The following is a 22,731-nucleotide window of genomic DNA, read 5'->3' as shown; positions in this document are numbered from 1 at the left end:
GCTCTGTGATTGTTCGACTTGGTAGCGCTGACGAGTCTGGGCAGGACTGAGAGCCGCGTGAATAGTGCGAGCCTGATGGAGCGATTGTTTACAAGTGTGGAGTCCCATGAAGGAGCTCCGGATGGAAAGTTTTGTCTTGTGTTTACCTTATAGTTAAAGTTGTTGCACATCCGCCGGTTCCTGCCTCAAAATGAGTGAGTTTGAGCCACTTGTACATCCCGGAAGTGTTCAGGAAAAGCAAAACAGCAGCGAAAAAACTCGACACAGAGGAACATTTACATCTCACTGCCAACTAGTGTTTCGGAAGTGTTAATGCAGACCAACAGTAACAGGGCGCCGTGGGTTACGCCGGTCACTAGACGCAGAAGTATAAACCAGGCTTGAGCCGTTCATTGTTAGCTCATAACTAGACTCCCTAATCATATCGATTTTTGTTTTTCGGGTTTACATGTAACCTGAAAATTCACTTCTTCCATAAGACATTGCACTTCTTCCATAAGACATTGCAGGTTAATACATGTTTATTTATTATTTCATTGCTCTTTTGTCCTTGGCGTATGTTTTCAAAACCAATAAAAAAACTCAAAATAGTAAATCACAAAAATCACAATTAATTTTTATCATGTGACAGTGTTGTTAAATGCATATTGTAAGTTGCAATGTTGTTGTTGCTGTTATTATTATTATTATTGCTGTTGTTGTAGCACACCATTTACAACACTGTCCACAGTTTGCACAAAAAACATATATATAATATATTTTAAGAAACCAGAAATTAGATAATAAATCAAAATCCATCACAAGTCAACAATAAAATACCAATATTACTGCACAGATAAAATGAAAGGATATGACCAAGAAAAAGCAAGAAAGTCATCTAACATTAAATAAAGAGAAGCAACTCTTATGAGAGCTATTGACTTGTCAAAATGCCAGCATTTTCATTAAAGTATGATTCCATGCCTCTCATCATTTCATGATTTCAGTTCTGTCTCATCTCTCTCCACATCATTGCCTTTTATTCCACCATTTTGTGCTGACTTGCCTCATTGCTCAAGTAAGTGCTTTTATGAAAATGTTGCCACTGCACCTGAATATTGTCACAAGATAAAGGCTAAGTGAGCTGATAATGTTAAAATTTTTATTTGTTCCTTCCGGACATGAAGGGCTTGTTTGCATTGATTGTTCTTCTAGAAGCTACTATCAAAAGGCCTAAAATGTTTAAAATTTCTATTTTTTTGCAATGTTTCTGTCAATTAATATATTTTTGAGTATTGGGCTGCATGTCAGTGCAGTGGGTAGGGCATTTACCTCACAACAAGAAGGTTGCTGGTTCAAGCCTCAGCTGAGTCAGTTGGCATTTCTGAGTTTTGGAGTTTGCATGTTCTCCCCATGTTCGCATGGGTTTCCTCTGTGTGCTCTGGTTTCCCCCACAAGTCCAAAGACATGTGGTATACAGTAGGTGAATTGGGTAGGCTAAATTTGCTGTAGTGTATATGTGTGAATGAGAGCGTATGAATGTTTCATACGTATGAATGTTTCATAAGCAGCGGATGCCTGGAAGGGCATCCGCTGCTTAAAACATATGCAGGATAAGTTGGCAGTTCATTCCGCTGTGGCGACCCTAGATTAATAAAAGGACTAAGCCGAAAAGAAAATAAATGAATGAATTTTTGAGTATTATAATCATTCATCCATGTTTATGGCATTTAACACAAGTAAATACATATGCAGTTTTTGAAATTAAGGAAAATCAAAATCCAAAAACTACATAGCCCTATCATGGTTGCATTTCCCTTTTAGTGTTAATGGACTGCATTTGATACAATCGATCATAATAATCTTCTTAATAGGCTTGAAAACTATGTTGGTATTACAGGAACTGTATTGGCTTGGTGCAGGTCTTTTCTATCTGAACATTTTCAATTTGTATCAGTTAAGAAGTTCTTGGTCCTTTACTGTTCACTCTATATATGCTACCGCTAGGTGATATCATTCAAAAACATGGATTTAGCTCCCACTGTTATATCTCCTCTCAACCTGATAACTTGGTTGCTTGGTTACATGAATTTATGAAATTAACAGATTGTTTAGCTGATATTAAAAATTGATGACTAAAAACTTCTTATTACTAAATTCAGATAAAACTGAGAACGTGCTTATTGGACCCAAAAACCTCAAATGCAAAAACCTGGTGGGTGATTTTTGACAGCAACCTGTCAATTGAAGGTCCGATTTCCAGCAGTAAAAGTGCAATTTTCATCTTAAAAATGTTGCCAAACTTTGACATATGCTTTTAATGTCTGATGTGGAAAAGTTTATTCAGGCTTTTCATGACCTTTCGATTAGAATATTGTAATGTGTTACTAGGTGGTTGCCTTGTTGGCCTAATTAACAAGCTTCAGCTTGTTCAAAATGCAGCTGCTAGAGTGCTTTCTAGAACAAGAAAATATGATCATATTACTCCAGTTCTTTCAATATTGCATTGGCTCCATATTAAATATTATATAAATTTTAAAATTTTATTGACTACCTACAAAAACCTAAACAGCTTAGCTCCCCAGATTTTAAGGGAGCTCCTGGTGTATTATAGCCCCTCGCAGCCACTATGCTCAATTAATTCTGAACAATTTATTATTATTATGATATTCAGAATATCAAAATCAACTGTAGGCAGTAGATCTTTCTCATATCTGGCACCTAAACTTTGGAAAAGCCTTCCTAGTGCAGTTTGGGAAGCAAACACACTCTGTCAGTTTACAACTATATTAAAGACACATCTCTTTGCATTAGCATACATATAAAACACAAATAGTTTTAAAAACTAAATCCTCCAAAGGATTGGTAGTCTGCATTATCTAGGGCTATCGGAGCTTGGAACCTTTCCCTAAAGACATTATAATTTGAAAGCCATCTGCGCTTTTGTTATTTGTTTTATTGTTTTGAAGGTTTGCATAATCCTGGACCAGGCCGTATCCTAAGCAGCTGATGTGGTGGTTGTGGTGGGGTGGAGAGCATAAGACTGATCTTTGTAAGACTCCAGTGACAGATGAGTCCTCGCATTGATCCAGAAGGGCCAGCCTGTACACCAGACGGTGACCTCTCCCACCTGCAGCTTCTCCACGGTGGACGTCCAGCGCTCTCCAGCCTCTAGCGCCTAGACTGCAGCTCCGCACAAGACTTTGGCCATAGAAAAATGGTCATGCATAACTGAGCCTGGTTTCTCAAGAGGTTTTTTAATTCATTACCTTGCCAATTAGTGAAGTTTTTTCCTCACCGCTATCACCACTGCTTGCATGGTTCGGGACCCGTGGAGCTGCGCATCGATGAATTTGCTCTTCAGTGTTTGATCTCTCAGCAGATATATATATCTGCAGTTCTGTCTGGTTCTCGAATCTGATTGGCTGATAGCCGTGATATATTTAAGTAATATCAGCACCCGTACAGCCTCTTTACCTCTTTAAAAAGCAGACACTACAGATCTAAAGTTTAAAAGATGCTTGCTCAGTTGTTTAACAGTCATCCAACGCGGAAGAATGTAGTTCCTCATACAAAAGGGTTTTTGAGACCTTCCGTGTTTGATTTTGTTTTTATATACACAATTATGTCATCAAACTGTTGTATAAACACAATATTACACGAGTAGCAATGCGATATGGCTGTACTGTATATCGGCACTGTTGGGAGCACTAAGGCACTCGGCCTGCGGCCTCGTGTCAACGCACGCCTCCCACCAGTGCCGATATACAGCCATATCGCACTGCTACTCGTGTGATATTGCTCACACATATATATATATATATATATATATATATATATATATATATATATATATATATATATATATATATATAAATTAATTTTCCTTTGGCTTAGTCATTTGTTAAAGGTGAATTGAATAATTAAATTGGCCATAGTATATAAGCAAAAAAACAAACAAAAAAAAAAAAAACAGCTGCTGACATTAAACCAATATATGAAAGGGTTTTTAATGCAAAACATTTTTTTATTTGGTTCCTCACAAAATAATAATAATTTGCATGATTTCAGAAAATCTGGGTCAAAAGATTCAACACTTTCAAAGCTATTCAGTTTTATATCTTTACAGTAAAGGTTTGAAGCTATACAAGGTTGAGTAAATGACTGTTTACAATCTAACTCTTAAAAGTGTATTATGTTAGGGACTTATTGGCTGAAAATAAACCTTTTACAATATACTTTGCAGTGTTTATTATATTTTTACATGTTATTCTTTCTTGTTTGTCTTGTGTTCTGTTTGTTGTGGTGGCCATCAGGCCATATAGCTGTGAATCAGAATGGGCCATTATGTAGCTCTAAGTGGCCTATGAGCAAAATAACACCCTCTAACACAACACATTTATTAACCATATTATGCAGCTGCCCCTCGTAATGGCCTCCCTAAAACATGGAAATAACAGGCTTATGACAATAATAGCCAAAATTGTCCATGCGATGGTGACTTTTTTGTAGGATAAATGCTCCCATGTTGTGTTCCAATGGACGACAAGCCACAACAGGAGAAACTAGTGAAACAACCAAGCAGGTGTTATGGGCTGATGATTTTGTGTCTAAATAGATATTTACCATTATTCACATTACCTTTTAGGCAGTTACTGCTTTAATCCCTTCTATTTTTGTTGAGGTTTACATTACATATACAGCATTGTGCCTGATGGGTTAGGAGTGGAACTCAGCTCAGCAACTCTGAATGGTTTACTTTTTGGTAAAAAAATATCGCTTCTGTAAATGTTATATAACACATGCAACAGACAAACAGTTGTTACATTATGAAGGTACATTGAAGATGATGAACCCAAAAGACAAGCTTACTGAATTTGTCTGTTTGTATGTATTAATTTATTGAATTTATTTGTTCATAGTAAAGCAAACATATTGCCCCAACCAATGTCCATGATAATATATTAAGGAGATTTAAGGCCATTGGCTCTAAATACTTCTGTACTTCCTCCTATTTTCCAGTAGGTGAATATTTGGACCTTTTATATCACCCAGTTTTGAGTTGAAGAGATCTTGAAAACATCACCTGAGAAGGTACAAGCAAGATATGCCAGGAAGTTTTGCAATAAACTGTGCTTTTCCTTTGAAACATCATGGGTAAAGGCAGCCCAATGGCAATTCCTGTGAACATAGAGTTTTCTGGTTGTCAGGGGTTGAATTGTTAATTTTACCTTCAGAGCCCTACAGAGATGAGGTCACAAGCATTGTTTGGACCCTCTTATCATGAAGGAGGTTAGCAATCCCATGCCATTTCAGTTTCCTTGATTAAGATTTGTGGCTTCACAGCTTGCTGAAAGAGAAGTGAACAGAGAAGAGAGGCACTTTCATTAGTATTCTGCCTGAGAGAGGCCACTAAGTCCTTGGGAGGGCTTTCTGCTCTGATGAATGACAAACTGGAAAAAAATGCATAGTCAGACAAATAAAAATCTTACATCTGCCTCAAAAAACTAATTAAACATTTTTTTTTTTTTTTTTACAATGCATTAACAATAGGGGTGGGAATCTTTAGTGATTCTATGGTCTGATTCGATTAATACTCTGATTTAAAAAACGATTCTTAGCCTAAATGTTACTTTTTTTCTTCTGCTGTACATTTAAATCTTAAGGTAAATTATGCTTGTGTTTATTGATTTGAATCTCTGTACAACAATACTGGAATATTAAAGAGCCCATATTATGGGTTTTTGAAAATTCCCCTCTATGTAGTGTGTAACACACCTCTAAGTGAAGTGAAGTATCCAGCTAAGGCTTAAATCTGTTAGTGTACAGTGTTTAAAACTGTTGATTCATCTATAAAAGAGTCGACTCATAGTGCTTCAAACGAGTCGCCTTGATACCGATTCATTAGGCGTTTCGCCATGACGTACGAACGAAACCAAGTTATTCACGTGCACGCGCAAACCCGGGAGATTTCAAACCTGAGGCCCCGCCCTCTGACGCAGAAACCCAGACACACACACACACACACACCCACCCACACACACACGCACACAAACATGCCGGTCGATTGAAGTCACACTGCAGATGGATATATTGAGTCTCTACCCAAAGATGAAACCTCAGCATTATAGCCAAGCAGTTGGAAACTACTGGAAACTTCTGCAAACTACATGCTACAAAGAATACTTCATCAGCGTTTGTTAAAGGAAGGATCAGTAAAGTGTAACTTACTGATGGACGTCAGGATGGATTTTTCTTCCTCCATTTCTCAAGTGTAAGTACGTGCGATTAAAGTTGCCTCGTTGACTCTAGCTTGCAAATGTATTTAGTTGTGATTTGTTACTTGTAACCGCGTGTACTGTATCAGGTTAACTGGCTATATTCTCTTATCGCGTGCAAATTCACGTTAGCGTCAGAAAGCCGCGTGTGTTATTCCGGTCACAAAATCCAACACGAGGTTATAGTTTGGCTGTAACTGTTAGTGCTAACTATTGTACTCGGTGCAATAGTTTGTTTGATACGAATAAAATACGAACTGAATAAACAAAGAGCACTGGTCGCTCACTTACCAAATCTGTAGAGACAGGACAATCACCAGCAACTAGAGCCGCATCTTTATTTAGAGGAGACTACAATCTGGATCTCAGCGTTTGCAGATGAGAACAGCTCTCAGGTAAACAATAATCCTCCTTAGACACGTAAGTTATTGTTGTCGCGCGTCGCGTACACTGTTAATCCACGCGTGAGTCTGCGCTCTCACAGAGAGAAAATGAAAACGAAACTTAATTGCAGCAAACTATAAAAGCAACACTTCACGCTTGTTTTGCCAACACAACGTGTGTGTGTGTTTGTGTGTGTGTGTGTGTGTGTGTGTGTGTGTGTGTGTGCGCGCGCGCGTTGTCGTCCGGAGCAGGGTTAAGTGCGCGTGTGTGTGTGTGTGCACAATATGTGTGTGTGTGTCTGTGAAAAGAGCAGTGTGAGAAGCTAGGAGATCTCCTCAACTGTTTTTGGAGTTTTTGCTCAATAAAATAGTTAGTCGTCTGAATTTTCAAGTCCATAGTCTGTATTTACATTGACCCACTGGCAGCTAAAATCCACGCCTACACTATCGAGCGTGTATGAACTGTGATTACTTTTATATTGCTGATTAGCTGTTTGGCATTTCACTCTCTGACTGAAGGCAGTCGACCAATCGCAACAGACTGTCATTGGTCCAATCAGCGCAGATTAGCTTCGCGCTAAGGAGGGGTTTGGGAACAAATGAATCACTGGACGATTCATACGGGAGTCGCTGGCATAATTAGGTAAAAATAAATGCAGATTATGAGACCATGAAAGTGTTTTTTGACCTTGCATGCATATTAAACTGTTGTTGGAGACCCTTACAACCAAGATATGACCCTATTTCATGTATAATATGGGCTCTTTAATATGTATTTTATAAAACAATAATTATTCAGGATGAACAAGCTTTCAAAGTAATACTAAAACACTAAAACAAGATTTAAAAAGCAATTATGAAGAACAAACAGTAAAGTCAAAGTCAGCTTTATTGTCAATTCAACCACATGCACAGGACATGCAAATAATCGATACAGTGTTTCTCTCTTGTAAAAATGATACAGTGACAGTGTCTTAATAATATACAGAGAGGCAGTATAAGGTAACTAGCAGTCCAGGGTTACATAAAGTGACCAATGCAGATGTGTGTATATGTTTACATGTATGTCAGAGATCAAAGATGCATGGAAAGAGAGAGGGGAGTGGTGGCAAAGCTGGGAGAGAGTTTAGCTTCATGACAGCCTGATGGATAAAGCTGTCCTTTAGCCTATTGGTCCTGGCCTGGAGACTTCCTGATGGCAGCAGACTGAAGAAGCTGTGCATTGGGTTGGTGGGATCAGCTGTTATGCATAGCACTTTACAAGTGAGACGGGTGCTGTAAAGAAGTACAACAAGAAGGTCATTGGTTTGGAGCCCCGGCTGGGTCAATTGTTGGCGGAAAAAGTGTCCCTACTTGCTACTTCAAAACATCTCAAAGACTATAATATTTTGCTCTGGTGATTGTGGCCATGGTAGATGATCAATTTACTTTCACATTCATCAAACCATTCTGTCAAAAGTCTTGCTGTTTGTATTAGTGCATTGTCATCCTGATACTCAACACTGCCTTCAGGATGCAATACTTGAACCACTGGGTGCATATGGTCCTTTACAATAGTTCAGTAGTCTTTGGCAGTTACGTGCCTATATAACACAAGTATTGAGCCTAGAGAATGCCAGGAAATTGCAGCCCAAACTACCACTGGTCCACCCCATGCTTACCTCTAGTCATGCAACTGTCTGAGAGGCATGCTTCTTTATTTAAGTGAAGTTTTACAAACTAATTTTGAGCATGTAATATGATTGATCGTGGCTGGTCTCTCATCTTTTATCATTATTAAATCAATCGGATCATTCCAAACTCACTATAAATAGCCCGTCTTGCTTTACTCCCCTCTCTTCATTTTTTTTATGATCGCTTATGCTAGAAATTTTGATCCAGCTTCAAAAAGCTTCTTACAGCATTGCACCATCAAACCTATGTTTATGGAAAAGAACCAATAAACAACAACAACTTCAGCGGGAGCCCCAAGCTCCCCAAATGTCCAGCCATGACTAAGTGGCCCCCAGCCCCTCTAGGACTACAAATGAATACCAAAGCCCCCACAAGGGACAGCTGACCACCAGCTCTTTTACAATTCAACCAAGACTCCGCCAAAGTACTCTCTAACTGTTGCATTTCAGTGAATGTATAGCTGATGTTGTATAGAAAAATATATTAATTTGGTCTTCAATTAATTAAAACTGCTGCTTTAGTTTTCTCTGTTCTTATTGTTCAAATATAAACTTGTGCGTTATAGTCCAGCTTTTTCCCTCCTTGTTCCCTATAGTTAAAGGGTAAAAACAGAATAAGTTCCCCCCTTGTTCCCTGTACTTAAAGGATAAATACAGAATTTTTGGGTTGTAAATTAAAAATAAAGCATTGTTCCCACCTTCTTCCATGTAGTTAAAGGGTAAATACAGCATTTGCGGGTTGTAAATTGAAGTGAAACATTAGCCAAAAGAGACGGAGAGTGAGCGGAGCTGCATACACCTGCTGGCATTTTGCTTGGACCTGGCTCAGATAGATTTTACTTTGGGGAAACACTTAATACTTTATTACCTCTGACTTGTTTGTGTTCTGACCAAACATTGTTCTTATGAAGTTTTTTTTTTTTTTTTTTTTATTACAGGAGGAAAACACGAATTTCTTCCAAACACTTCAGATGTAGTCTGTGTTAGTAAATGCAGGACTATAAAGGTAAAGTGATGGCAACCAGAGAGACCTAGTTGTCACTCAAATAGCCACACCCTTAACTATGCAAACTAAATATAGCCTAATATAAAGGAAACGGCTGAGCTATAAAAAAATTCTCCCCCTCACAGTTGTCATGAAGCGCCATATTAGCTATATGAACCAAAATCGTTCTTTGTACCAGGCTGTAAACACCTTTTTTATTCTGTAAACTTTCTAACAGTGGACTCAATTCAAATTTGCTCTATTATGGAGTCAGGACAAGCAGAATTTCAAAGAATTGTTGAACAGTTTCAGTTACATCCGTATTGGCTTCCCGAGAGAAAGCGGGAGGTTGCCGCTTGGTATTTATACACAAATGGTGGGTCTATTTAAACAACATAAGGGACACAATAAAACATAGCAATTATAAATATTTACCAATCAAACCAATTCTAAATAAAAGACTCTTACAAAAGATAAGACATAATTACTTAAAATAAATAAGTTATTTAAAGGGCACCTAGGTGAACCTATTTTTTCAGATTTAATGTGTTTTGCGTCTCCAGACTGTGTATGTAAAGTTTCAGCTCAAAACACCCATCAGATTTTTCATAATACCTTTTACTAGATCCTGTTTTATACATCTTTCCACCAGGGGGTTGTTTTGTCCGGCTGCGCCTTTAAGGCGAGTTCTCCCCGCCAACCTTTTCTATGTGCCTCTCCTCCCTCGGCTGTGTCAGACAACAGACAGACTTAAAGGAAGAAGATCTCACGTAGCATTTGTGAGAAATACTACTATAACAATTTTACAATGAGTATTTGTTGTGCAGTTGCATTGATTAGTCACACACAATATCGTTACAAAGTTCAGAACTGAACAGAGCTTTTATTCTCGGCTGCTTTGCACACGTCTGGTCTTGTTGACATGATTATACACGTGACTACCGGGAAATATTAATGGAACAGCTGTCAATCAATTTAGTGGGCGGGGGGACCGCACTCCTACGTCAAGTTGCGGTTATTCTGAAAACCGCTGCAATAGGCCTTTTTCACACTTCCTGGTTCCGGTAAGCGAAGCAGTGTACCACAACATCCAGTTTCAATGCGACGGAGCAAGAAAGAATGGCAGGGTCATCTCATCGCTGTGATTGCTGCGTTCCCAGCTGCTCCAACTCAAAACGACACTCTTACTTTAATGACCACGATCTCCCGAAAGACGAAGGACAGGGAAAATCATGGATGACAATATTAAAGGGGGTTCAAATATGGGGTGGATCAAATATGGCGCTGCTCTGCTGGCGACATGGAAAGGGGTGCTTGCTGTACTTTACTTGTTTGTCTTTGTTGTACCTGTCAGATATGTTGGTTTTTAGTTTTTTATTCATATATTGGACACTTAAACTCCTGCGCGGAGGCAGAGATGGAAACTGCTGGTCGTTTAGGAGTGATTCGAGTGAATTGATAAACAAAAAACTGCTTGTCGTGTCATGGCTAATTCTGACTAGCTGTGTGGCGCAAGGAGTTTTGGACAAAATTCAGCGATACAGCAGGACGGAGCTTTTGGATTTGCGGAGTTGCGGAGGACTGTCACCCACCAGATTTGAGATGGATTTACCTGAGGAACTACTGAGGCAGCCGAGGCGCGTTTCGGGTCGGATCAGGAAGCGAGGCGGGAGAGGCGGCGTCAGACAGCGGGTCCGGAGAGCTTCTAAACTTCCTTTGCCGCCAGTGATTCTTTGTAATCCACGCTCACTGAGGAACAAACTGGATGAACTTCGCACGCAAGCGGGAGCTTGCTTCGAGTACCGTGAGTCTGGTCTCATGGTTTTCACTGAAACATGGTTGTGTAATGAAGAACCGGAAAGCTTAATACAAGTCGACGGTTTTTCCCATATTCGCTTGGACAGAGACGAGAACTCCGGTAAGACAAGAGGGGGAGGGGTCTGTGTCTATATCAACGATCGTTGGTGTCGAAATTTTGCGGTAAGAGAAAGCATCTGGAACCCTGACCTGGAACTATTGTGCGTCACATTACGTCCGTTCTATTTGCCAAGGGAATTTACTAACATATTTATTTGTGCAGTTTATATCCCACCTAGTGGGAATGCTATCAGAGCTGCAAACCAAATAGCTGACTGTGTTCATAAGCACTTACAAAACAAACCTGATGCACCCTTTTTGATTCTTGGTGATTTTAATCAGTGTGGACTGGAAAAATCCTTACCAGGTTTTTTTTAATATGTTAAGTGCGGAACAAGGAAAAAGAATATTCTTGACAAGTGTTATGGCAATATTAAGGATGCTTATGTTGACAAAGCCAGACCCCCCCTTGGTAACTCGGACCATAACGTTATCCATCTCCTTCCTACTTATCGGTCTGTGTTCAAAACAAGTAAACCAACGACTAAGGTCATAAAGACATGGTCAAATGAAAGTATTGAGGAGCTAAAGGGATGTTTCCTCTGCACAGACTGGGACATGTTTTATCAGGATGCAAATATAGATACTGTTACAGAAACTATCACAGCATATATTTCTTTCTGTGTGGATTCTATCATTCCACAGAGAACCATTAAGTGTTATCCGAACAGCAAACCATACATAACAGGGGGAATTAAAAGCTGTATTAAAAGGAAGAAATTGGCCTTTAGGGCAGGTGATACCGTGGGGCTTAGAACAGCACAAAAAGACCTTAATCGGGAACTAAGGACTGCAAGGATAAAATATAAAGAACAGACTGAACAACATTTGTTAAAGTCCAATACAAAAGAATTATGGAACTCAATTCGGAGAATGACAAATATGACACCAAAAAGAAAGGCATTATTCGCCTGTAACGAATCTGTTAAGGCAAATGAATTGAATGATTTCTATATGAGATTTGAGACAGATAATTTAAAAAAATGTGAAGAAATTTTAGGGGAAGTAAATTGCAACATGGCTGAAAAAAGGAGGTTAATACATCAAGGAGACGTGACTAAGGTTTTTAAATCTTTATGTTCTAGTAAGGCAATGGGACCTGATGGTATTACATGCTTTCTTCTAAAAACATTTGCTGAGGAGCTTACACCAGCCTGGCATCGCCTGTTTCAACTCTCAGTGGATACACATACAGTACCAATGCTCTGGAAAAAATCTGTGATAATTCCGATCCCAAAAAAGCCTTGTCCACAAGACAATAATGATTATAGGCCAGTGGCCCTAACATCAAATGTCATGAAATCATTTGAGAAGATTATAATAAAAGAATTGCGCAAGGAAGTTGAGCCGTACTTAGACCAGTATCAATTTGCATACAAAAGTAACCGTGGCACTATTGATGCAATTTCCAAATTAACACATCTTGTTTTAAAACATCTAGAGAGCCCAGTTGCTTATGCTAGGTTACTTTTTATCGATTTTAGTTCAGCATTTAATTCAATTCAACCACATAAACTTTTGGAAAAACTGGTGAAAATGCAAGTGAACCCTTTTGTTATTAAATGGTTTTATTCTTTTTTAACAGACAGGACACAGCAGGTAAAATTTAATTCAGGGTTATCTGATGTAGCAACAAGTAGTACAGGGGTGCCACAAGGGTGTGTAAGTTCACCCTTTCTGTTCACCCTCTATACAAACGACTGTGTTAGGCAGCAGACAAACCAATATATTCTTAAATTTTCCGATGACACTGTACTATTGCACCTTTTCACAAAAGATGCCAGCATCATGGAATACAGAGCGGCTGTAGAATGGTTTGTCTGCTGGTGTGATGACCACAATTTGGAAATTAATGTTAAGAAAACGGAGGAGGTCATCATAGACCCCAGGTCAGTAAGCGATAGGAGCTCTATTGTGGTTTATGATAAAGACATTAAGCAGGTTGATTCATATAAATATTTAGGAGTGAACATTGATAGTGAACTTAATTGGCACTCTCAGGTGTCAAGTCTTTGTGCAAGAATTCATCAGCGATTACACTTTTTACGCAGACTAAGATTATTTGGAGTGAGTAGCAGCATAATGATGACTTTTTATAAAGCAACAATAGAGTCTATTTTAAGATATGGGATTATTGTTTGGTTTGGGAATCTGACAGTAAAAATGAAAACCCAAGTAAATAACCTGATGAGAGTGGCAGGAAAAATCATGGGAATTAAGACACTTGGTTCACTAAAAGACATCTTTGAGTTGTGCACAATCCAACAAGCCAACAAGATTTTATCTGATTCTTCACATGTGCTGTCTGTGGAATATGAGCTGATGAATTCTGGCAGAAGATATAGGGTCCCGTTGTGCAAGCATAATAGATATAAACATTCTTTTGTTCCTTTCTCAATTAAGTTGATCAACGAGCAAGCAAGGAAGGATGGTCAAAGACTAAGATAACAGGATTGGTTTGCACAACAGAGGGCAGTGGGGCATGTGGTACTTTAATTATTTTATTTTTTTTTATAAAAATTTTATTAAAATTACTGATTTTATGGAATCATATTTATATTAGGAGGTACTTTAGGATTAGATCTTAATGTGTATGTATGTTACATGTTGTCTTGTTGGTGTCGATGTACAGCAGAACCTTTTTTTCTAAAACAAATTTCTCCTACGGGAGACAATAAATTTTACCTTGACCTTGACCTTGATCAATGCCGTTTCAAATTATATGCGGGAGTACATTCTTATGCTGTATGCACTTCAAAGCGGAGATTATTATGTTTCATTAAAAAATGAGTAATTTATTGATGAGTAATTATAATATAGACAAAACTCCAGTTAAGCTATCTGCCTTCCACAAACAAGTGCTCATCATGGTCATTAATCTATAAGCAAGATTTCTCCCTACATTGTTGTTATTTTGGAATAATAGACAGTTCATACAATTGCAAATCTCTTTTTTTTAATTGGTTTGACAGCAAAGTTATTTGTTTAGTCAGTTATATAATAAAGATAGTATACTTTTCTTACAATGAAGTCCTTTATTACAAAATCTCAATAACCCAGCAAGTTTTCAACTGTTATTGGTTCAATTCCTGCAGAGACATGTTATTCATTCACGTTATTTAGAGGTATTAATAAGACCATCCTTCTGATGCATCGTCTTTTGATATTATTAAATCTTATGTCGGCAAATTTTGTTTTACTAAATACCAAGAGTAATGATAGAGCTATTCATACTCTTTTCCAAAAAGAAATCATTACTGTACCTTATATTAAATTTTATTATATGTCTTTATTAAAGGGTGAATTGAAGAAAAGTGTGGCTGTTACCACAGAAATATCATGTTAGAAATAGAATTAAAGAAATGTCCTATAAACTCATCCACAGGTTTTATCCAGCAAAACATTGTTTGCAAAAATTTAAAAGTGGGATTGATGTAAATTGTATTTTTGTAACGAATATGAGGAGATGGTTTTACACTTATTTTGGCATTGTACATAGTCAGCTTATGGGTTGAGTTGCAAAATGTATTAATAACGATTCTTTTTTGTTCAAAACCTCTTTCATTACGGAAAAATGTACATTTGGGCTTTACTTGATTATCCTAATCTAGAGGAAAATAGTTTTATTTATTTAATTTGCTTATGTTGTTAACAAAATTGTACATTCATAAATGTAAATTTACTAATATGAAACCAGATTTTAAGGTATTGATGACTGAAATATGCTTGTATAATACCAGTATCAACTCTCTAAACAAGAAACTCGACCCACTTTAAAATGTGTGAACTCTACAATGTATTTCATTATTACATATGTTATATTACATTTTGTATATTTGTATTTTATTTATAATTACCCCCTGGTATGTACATTTTTGTATTGTAAAATGTTATTTGCTGTTCTTTAAATAAATAATAAAAATGAATATTATCCACGAGTAGGAGCTAACGTGTTTCCAGACTTGAGAAAACCTCACGAGCATTAAACAACCTGTAATGTATTAACCGATAGCAACTCGCCTGTACAGCTACCTCGCCATTCACTATATCTGACTCTGAATAAAAAGGAAGGAGGGGGTTAGCACAGTTTACAGACGGGACTACTGACATAAAACTCATCCTGCTGGATGTTAAATAGCCAGGTTAATCTAGTTTCCGAATGGCTTGAATGAGCAGATTTTATGCTGTTGGCTGTGCACCTTACTGGAACCTGACGTTGCAAACGCTGTGTAAGACACGTTTTCTGCACAAACTCTGCAAATCGGTATCATCTTTTAAATGCTGTTTTATTAAGGCAGTTTTACACATTCACCGAACAACATCTTCCTGTCCAAATTATGGCAAAGTTGACCGTGAGGAAGTCATCCGCTGTCCCGAGGCTGTCATGTCTCTGCGACTCCTAGCGAACCCGGAAATATCGATACACTGCTTCGAAGGGCGCTTCCGGTGTTCAATTCCGCTGTGAAAAAGGTCTATTGGTCCACCATTTTTATGTTGTTAAATTGAAAAAAAAAAGGACTGGGTGTGTTTATATCACCCCAATATGGCGGTCTATACACTATATATACACACATATCTGTCCAAACAGCTTGAAAAGTAGATTTTTCACCATAGGTGCCCTTTAAATTAAACAAACTAATAAAATACAAGACATATTTCAAAAGCCATATGACAGGCCATCCCACACCCCCTTTCCTTCAAGCATCTCGCTGGCACAGCGAGAAAGATAGTCTTGTGATTCGCCCATTAGTATCTCTCATTCTTTCCAGCCATTGCTGTGCTTTGTGGTCGGTTTCCAGTAAGAATTCTTTTCCAAGCAAATTATGTCTCAAGGAGTCTAAGGCCCATTTCACCGCTAAACATTCCTTCTCAATTTGCTTGTTAAGTGATGACGTGTTGGTGACGGATGTAATGCTGTTTCCAAGCCACCACTCATTTGAGTTGAGAAATTATTTGTTTATGATCACTTTTAATTCATATCACACATTAAAGTTAATTTTATTAAAAGTCATAGTGTACACAACAATCTCTGGGCTTGCTGCATCACAAATACCAAAATGTTAACAATTCATTAAAAAATGAATGACTTTCTGGCCATCGTATATTAGGCATGGACATATATATTGGGATCGTGATTTTCGAAAGTATTAAATCACTTTGTAAACGTTTATAATTACCACTTCATGAGTCTCCCCATACATTTGAATAGAGCGCTTGGACCCGGAGACCGCTTCACGTGACGTCACACTTAACAAGCGGATGGTGGAATAACGGGTTTCTCTTGGAAAGAGTTTGCAGCTAATGAAGACTAGATCATTGATTACCTGGGAATCTCTGTAGCAGCAATGCACCTAAACCCCTTTCAGAGGCATCTGTCTGCACAGTAAATTCTTTGGTGAAGTCTGAATTATACAGAACAGTGTTAGTTTTCAATGCAGTCTGTATGTCTTTGAACGCTGCCGTCCTCTCAGTCCATTGGCATTGATTCGGGCATCGGACCCCCACCATATCAGTCAGAGTAGCAGCTCTACTGGAGAAGTTAGGAAAAAAGCGATTATAGAAGCCTGCCATTCCCAGAAATAATCTTAATTCCTTACATGTCTGTGGTAAAGGACATTCTTCCAGTGCCTGAATCTTCTTAATCTGTGGTCGCACCACTTCATTGGCAATGACAAAGCCCAGGTATTCTGCCTCTTTCCAGGCTATGGCACACTTAGCAGGATTAGCAGTCAGACCAGCTCTTTGGAGCCGTTGGAAGACTTCATGAAGATGTTGCATGTGCTCTTCCAGTGTTGTACTGTAAATTATAATATCCCCATGGATATTATAGTTAAAATATAGGCCCCATGGTGTCCTAAATGCTGTTAAAGGCCAGGCCCATTCAGTCAAAGGTATTTGCCAGTATCCTTTAGACAGATCCAGTGTGGCCAGGTAAACTGCTTTGCCCAATCGATCTGTTAATGAGTAAACACGGGGAGTAGGATAGCAATCAAACTGTGATACAGAGTTCAAGTACCGGAAGTCAATGCAAAATCAACTCTTGATTTCAAAAGGACCCTGCCACTTGGCCAACAGCTTGTTCTTCTTTCTAGGCAACATCACCAACACCTTTTCCCCACTCACAAATACTCTTTCACATGCTCGCCGATCATACCATGTCCATATGGGTTCTTGCCAAAGCTCTCAATTTCTCCAGACGGTCCCGCATTTGCAAGACATAAGCAACAACATTAGTAGGCTTCCTGTCTTCCTTAATTCCTTCCCACAGCTCTATAAGTAGGTTCAAAGTTCCCCTGACTTCATGCCCATACAACAGCTCAAAGGGAGAGAACCCTGTTGATGCTTGGGGGACCTCCCGAAAAGCAAAGTTATATATGGGAGCCACTGGTCCCAATTCTTACCAGTCTCATCAATAAACTATCTGAGCATTTGCTTTAATGTTTGATTAAAATGCTCAGTGAGCCCATCGGTCTGTGGATGGTACAGAGTGGTACGCAGACTTTTAATACCCAGCAACTTGTAGACCTGCTTCAACAGAGTAGACATTAGAAGCAGCAGAAATTAGTTCCTTGGTTAGTAAGAATTTCATCGGGTAACCCGACTCTGGAAAAGAACTGAATTAAACAGGTTGCCACATTCTTTGCGTTCATAGATTTCAAAGGAAATACCTCTGGGTACCCTGTAGCATAATCAGTGATAACCAGCAGAAATCCATTACCCAAGCAGCTTTTCTCTACTGTGCCAACAATATCCATGCCCAGTCTTTCAAATGGGGTTCTAATCAAAGGAAGTGGCTGTAGTGGTACTCGAGGTGGATGAAGGAGGGATGCCAGTTGAAACTCAGGGCATCTCTTGCAATGCTGAATAACATCAACCTTCAGACCAGGCCAGTAGAAATACTTTTGATCCATTCTATGATTTTCCTTACCCCTAGGTGGCCGGCCCATGGGATTGAGTGGCTCAAGTGCAGAACAAGTTCCCAAGCCTCCTTTGGAACAATTAGCTGTTTCACTCAGGGGCGTAAATCTGATTTAACAGTAGGGGGGACAATAACTATAAAATTTCTTTGAGCATTTTTTTGAAGGGGACACAAATTATACAGCCGAATTGTACTATTAAAGCTATTTCCACACAGTTAAAAATGGTTTTATCATCATTATTATTATAGCATGGAGATTATGTCATTATGGTTTCTTTCAAAGTTTTTCTCAGGTTCAATGACAAAGCAAATTTTTTTTCTAAACTATTTATTGCATTGTTTGTTGTGTTGTTTACAGTCAACTGACTGACTCCTGAAACAGAATAAATGCAGAAAGACATTTTCCATACTCATATTAACTAACTTTAAAAACGTTAAAATGACAGATCATGTTGTAAATCAGTGAGCCAGTTAAATCTGCTAAACGGCCACAACTCCAAAAACATTTAAAAAAATTTTCACCCCAAAAGAATTGTCATTATCCCTTCAATAAACCACAACACTCTTACCTGACACTGTACATCTGACTGACCCTGCTCAGCCTGTTCCTCAATCATTACTTTCTCCTTCGTCTGTGATTAATATTGTGACATTAGTATTTTCATAAGCACTCATTCTGAAAGCCAAATTGCTTAATATGTGAACTTTTTGTACTTGGCGTTTAGCTGCACTGAAAAATTATCTTATGTCTATTTTTTTCTGTCATTTTATCCAATACATGACACTGCCAGGCACGTTTATTTATACTGTAGCACATTTTATACACAAAACTATCATGAAAATAATCACAAGAATATAAACAAAGAATTAAAAAAGGTTAACATTTTAATTTCAAATTAATTGAGTCACTTAAAACAGAATAGAAACGGATTATACAAAAATAAAGTGGAGTTAGTGTGCTCAGTGTAGCACAGTGCTCATTTAGCAAATACGCAACTAAATATTATGCTAATTGTGGTTGTTAATGTTAAGTTAACATTATGCCAAGTCGTCACAAATGAAACAGTGCATGGGAAACGGCTTTAGCGTTAGCAACAAGCTAACGTTAACTAGATAAGTAATTTTATTGGCTAATACAGAAGATTCATGGGATAATTACATGGGTAAAAAGCAATTTTTACATCAACTAATTTATGAACGAGTCTGTATTAACTACATCGAGGAAAATCGCTTTATTTAAGATGAATAAAATCCACAGCTGCAGCCTCACACCTGACGTGTGTGTGTGTGTGTGTGTGTGTGTGTGTGTGTGAGTAGTCGAATGAGGGAAAGCATTCAGTGGACCGAACCACTCTGAGGTAGGGGAGGGGGAACTCAATTGTTTCTAAATGCATTTTAAATGATTTTTTTCTACTTAGACAAATATTTTAGCTATATATTTACATTAATGTTTCACAATTGAGAGTTTTTATTTTATTTCATTATTTTTTTGGAGGGGGGGACAACCCTCGGAAGGGAGGGGACATGTCCCCCCCCCGTCTCCCCCCGGGATTTACGCCCATGGTTTCACTGATCCAATCTGACGGTAGAGTATGTTCTTTGAAATCATAAATTGCTCACAGTTATCATTCATTAGTTTATCTCCCATCTTCATCTGGTTTGCTTGCTCAAAATATGCAACAAGACTGGTGTCATTTCGCTGCAATTCACTAATGTTACTGGGTAATTTAATTTGTGGATTAAGACCATCTACTTTACTGGCAGGCAGATGAGAAGCAATATATTGCAACTTTTAATATTTCCTTTGTCGTCTAGTCTTCTTGGGTTTTGGAGTTTCGATGTCTGCATTACAAGTTTTTGTTGGTTCATCTAGCTGTTTTGCCGTGGCTCTACTAAGCACCATATTGCATTATGGCATTAAGGTCTAAAAGCACTGGCAAATCTCATCCTAACACTACAGGATAGGGAAGATTATTAATTACCCCAAACTTCTAACAAGTAGGGTTAGTTGTTAACAGCCAGATATAAATCTGCAGTAGGCACCAATCTCTCATCACCATGAACACAACAAATGGAAAGCTTATTACTTGCGTTAACGGAAGATGGAGCCACAACCTTCCAACTCATCAGTGAGTGTCTGGTCATTCCCAGTATCAATCAGAGCAGGAAGCTCCTTACCGTTGACATTAACAGTGGTGGTATGCAGCAAGGAATTCAGCTTTTGGGCTTTATCTGCCCCACCTGTAAGAACATAAAACAGATTAGTCTGTTTAACTACATTTCTTGGACAAGCCGGTTTTGTGTGGCCTTTTGTGTGTCTTGTCCACAGAGAAAGCAGACAATCGGTCTTCTCAAAGCCATTGCAGGTTTAATTTCTGGAAACCTCCCTTAGGAGTCTTACCGAATCCAGGCATGGGTTTTGATTAAAACTGGGGAAAGGGTGGCCTTCGTGCCTCACTGCTTGTTTTCCAGCCCCAGGAAGGTTTTCCCCCTTGCTGCCACAAAAACATCCGCTAAGGCAGCAGCTTCTGCTGCTGTCATAGGGTCACGCTCCCGTATCCAGAACTGAAGTTCAGAAGAAAGCATTCACAGATATTGTTCTAAACTTATTATTTCTTTTATCTCTTTAGTAGTTTTTCCTGTAGGCTTAATCCACTTTGCTGTCATGGTATGTTGTCAAGACTGAGACAAAAGGTGTAGGATCCAAAAGCAATTTAATGATGAAACGTGCGGTAACAGAAAAATCTAAAATATCCAAAGTACAAAGTAACAAATTAGCAAGCAAACAAATAAACAAAACAAGGAACTAAGACAGCTTAACTCAAACAAGACTCAAGAACTATGACAGGATACAAAATACTTCTAAGAACAACATACCAACAAGGACGAACGACGAACTGACAAACAATGCAAGAATGGCTGTTCATACAGTCCAAGAAATCAACAGAAAAATGGAGACAGCTGTGTATTGCAAATCAGTATATATGGAAGACCGGGGCTGGAGGCAGCTGGACAGGAGCTGGCGGGGCTGGAGGCAGCTGGACAGGAGCCGGCGGGGCTGGAGGCAGCTGGACAGGAGCCGGCGGCGCTGGAGGCAGCTGGACAGTAGCCAGCGGGGCTGGAGGCAGCTGGACAGGAGCCAGCGGGGCTGAAGGCAGCTGGACAGGAGCCGGCGGGTCTGGAGGCAACTGGACAGGAGCCGGCGGGGCTGGAGGCAGCTGAACTGGAGCCGGCGGGGCTGGAGGCAGCTGGACTGGAGTCGGCAGGACAAGGAGTCAGGCTGGGGCCCGCAGAGCAAGGAGCCGGGCTGGGGCCGCCAGAGCAAGGAGCCGGGCTGGTGTCGGCAGAGCAAGGAGCCGGGCTGGGGCCGCAGGGCAAGACGTCTGGGAGGTGCCGGCAGGGCAAGACGTCTGAATGGCGTTGGTAAGGCAAGGAGCCGGGCTGGGACCGGCAGGACCAGGAGCCGGGCTGGGGCCAGCAGGGCCAGGAGTCTGGGTGCGCTGGCAGGGCAAGGAGTCTGGGTGGCGCCGGTAAAGCAAGGAGCCGGACTGGAACCGGCACTGAACTGTGCTCTGGGTCTGGAGCCGACACAGGCGGACGCTCTGGGGCTGGAGCCAACACTGGCGGGTGCTCTGGGGCTGGAGCCGACACTGGTGTAACAGAAATTAGCTCATTTTATGAATATTAATAATCAACAATAACGGTTTATTCTTAATTATTAATATTCCGTCAGTTTGGTCAAACAAACACATGATGGTATATGATCATGCTCGCGCGACTGAGCGGATTCCCAGATTATGAATATTAATTATCAACAATAACGAATTATTATTAATCATTAATATTCCGGATCAATTTATTGTCAATTTGACCAAACAAACACAAGCAGAGCTGCCGCTCTTCCGAGCGGACACGGCAATGATCTATTCATTCAGAAAAAGGGAATTTAAATGCTACTTCTTGCGAAGTAGATTAATCATTCAAAAGATTTAAACAACTTATAATAGCTAGGCAGGGGAATCTGTATTTCGGTGACATTTTCTCGTGAGGCAAACAATACAATTCATTTGATTATAATGGAATTTATTGACTAGTCGGACATAACGAACAAACAAACGCACAAACATACATTTCACGAGTTCACACTTGCATTCGTTTAAGTATTAAGCATATTTGGCGTGCTGTCCGGGGGGAGGGCTCTGAGCTCGAGGAGACACCCCAACTCGAGTTATTCCCCTTATAAGGAGACAAAGAGGAGTTGGGATTCGAGCAAAGTATCTAGCCCGGCCCCAGAATGCTCCCCCCGGGAATGGAATGCAAGAGGTGAGGTGACGGGGTGGTGGAGGGATGCTAAAGTCGTGAGATACTGCAGGTAAGACAGCTTTGGTATATATAGGCAATGCTCAGAAACTGATTTGATGATGGGATAATTGTCAATGACGTATTCGATACTGAAACTTCTGCGCATGCTCCTCCCGAAATTTGTTTACAAACATCACTTCACGAGTTCACACTTGCATTCGTTTAAGTATAAAGCATATTTGGCATGCTGTCCGGGGGGATGGCTCTGAGCTCAAAAAGACACCCCAACTCGAGT

Source organism: Danio rerio, chromosome 19, assembly GCF_049306965.1.
Source record: "Danio rerio strain Tuebingen ecotype United States chromosome 19, GRCz12tu, whole genome shotgun sequence".
NCBI lineage: Eukaryota > Metazoa > Chordata > Actinopteri > Cypriniformes > Danionidae > Danio > Danio rerio.
Note: the sequence above shows the minus strand (reverse complement) of the source record.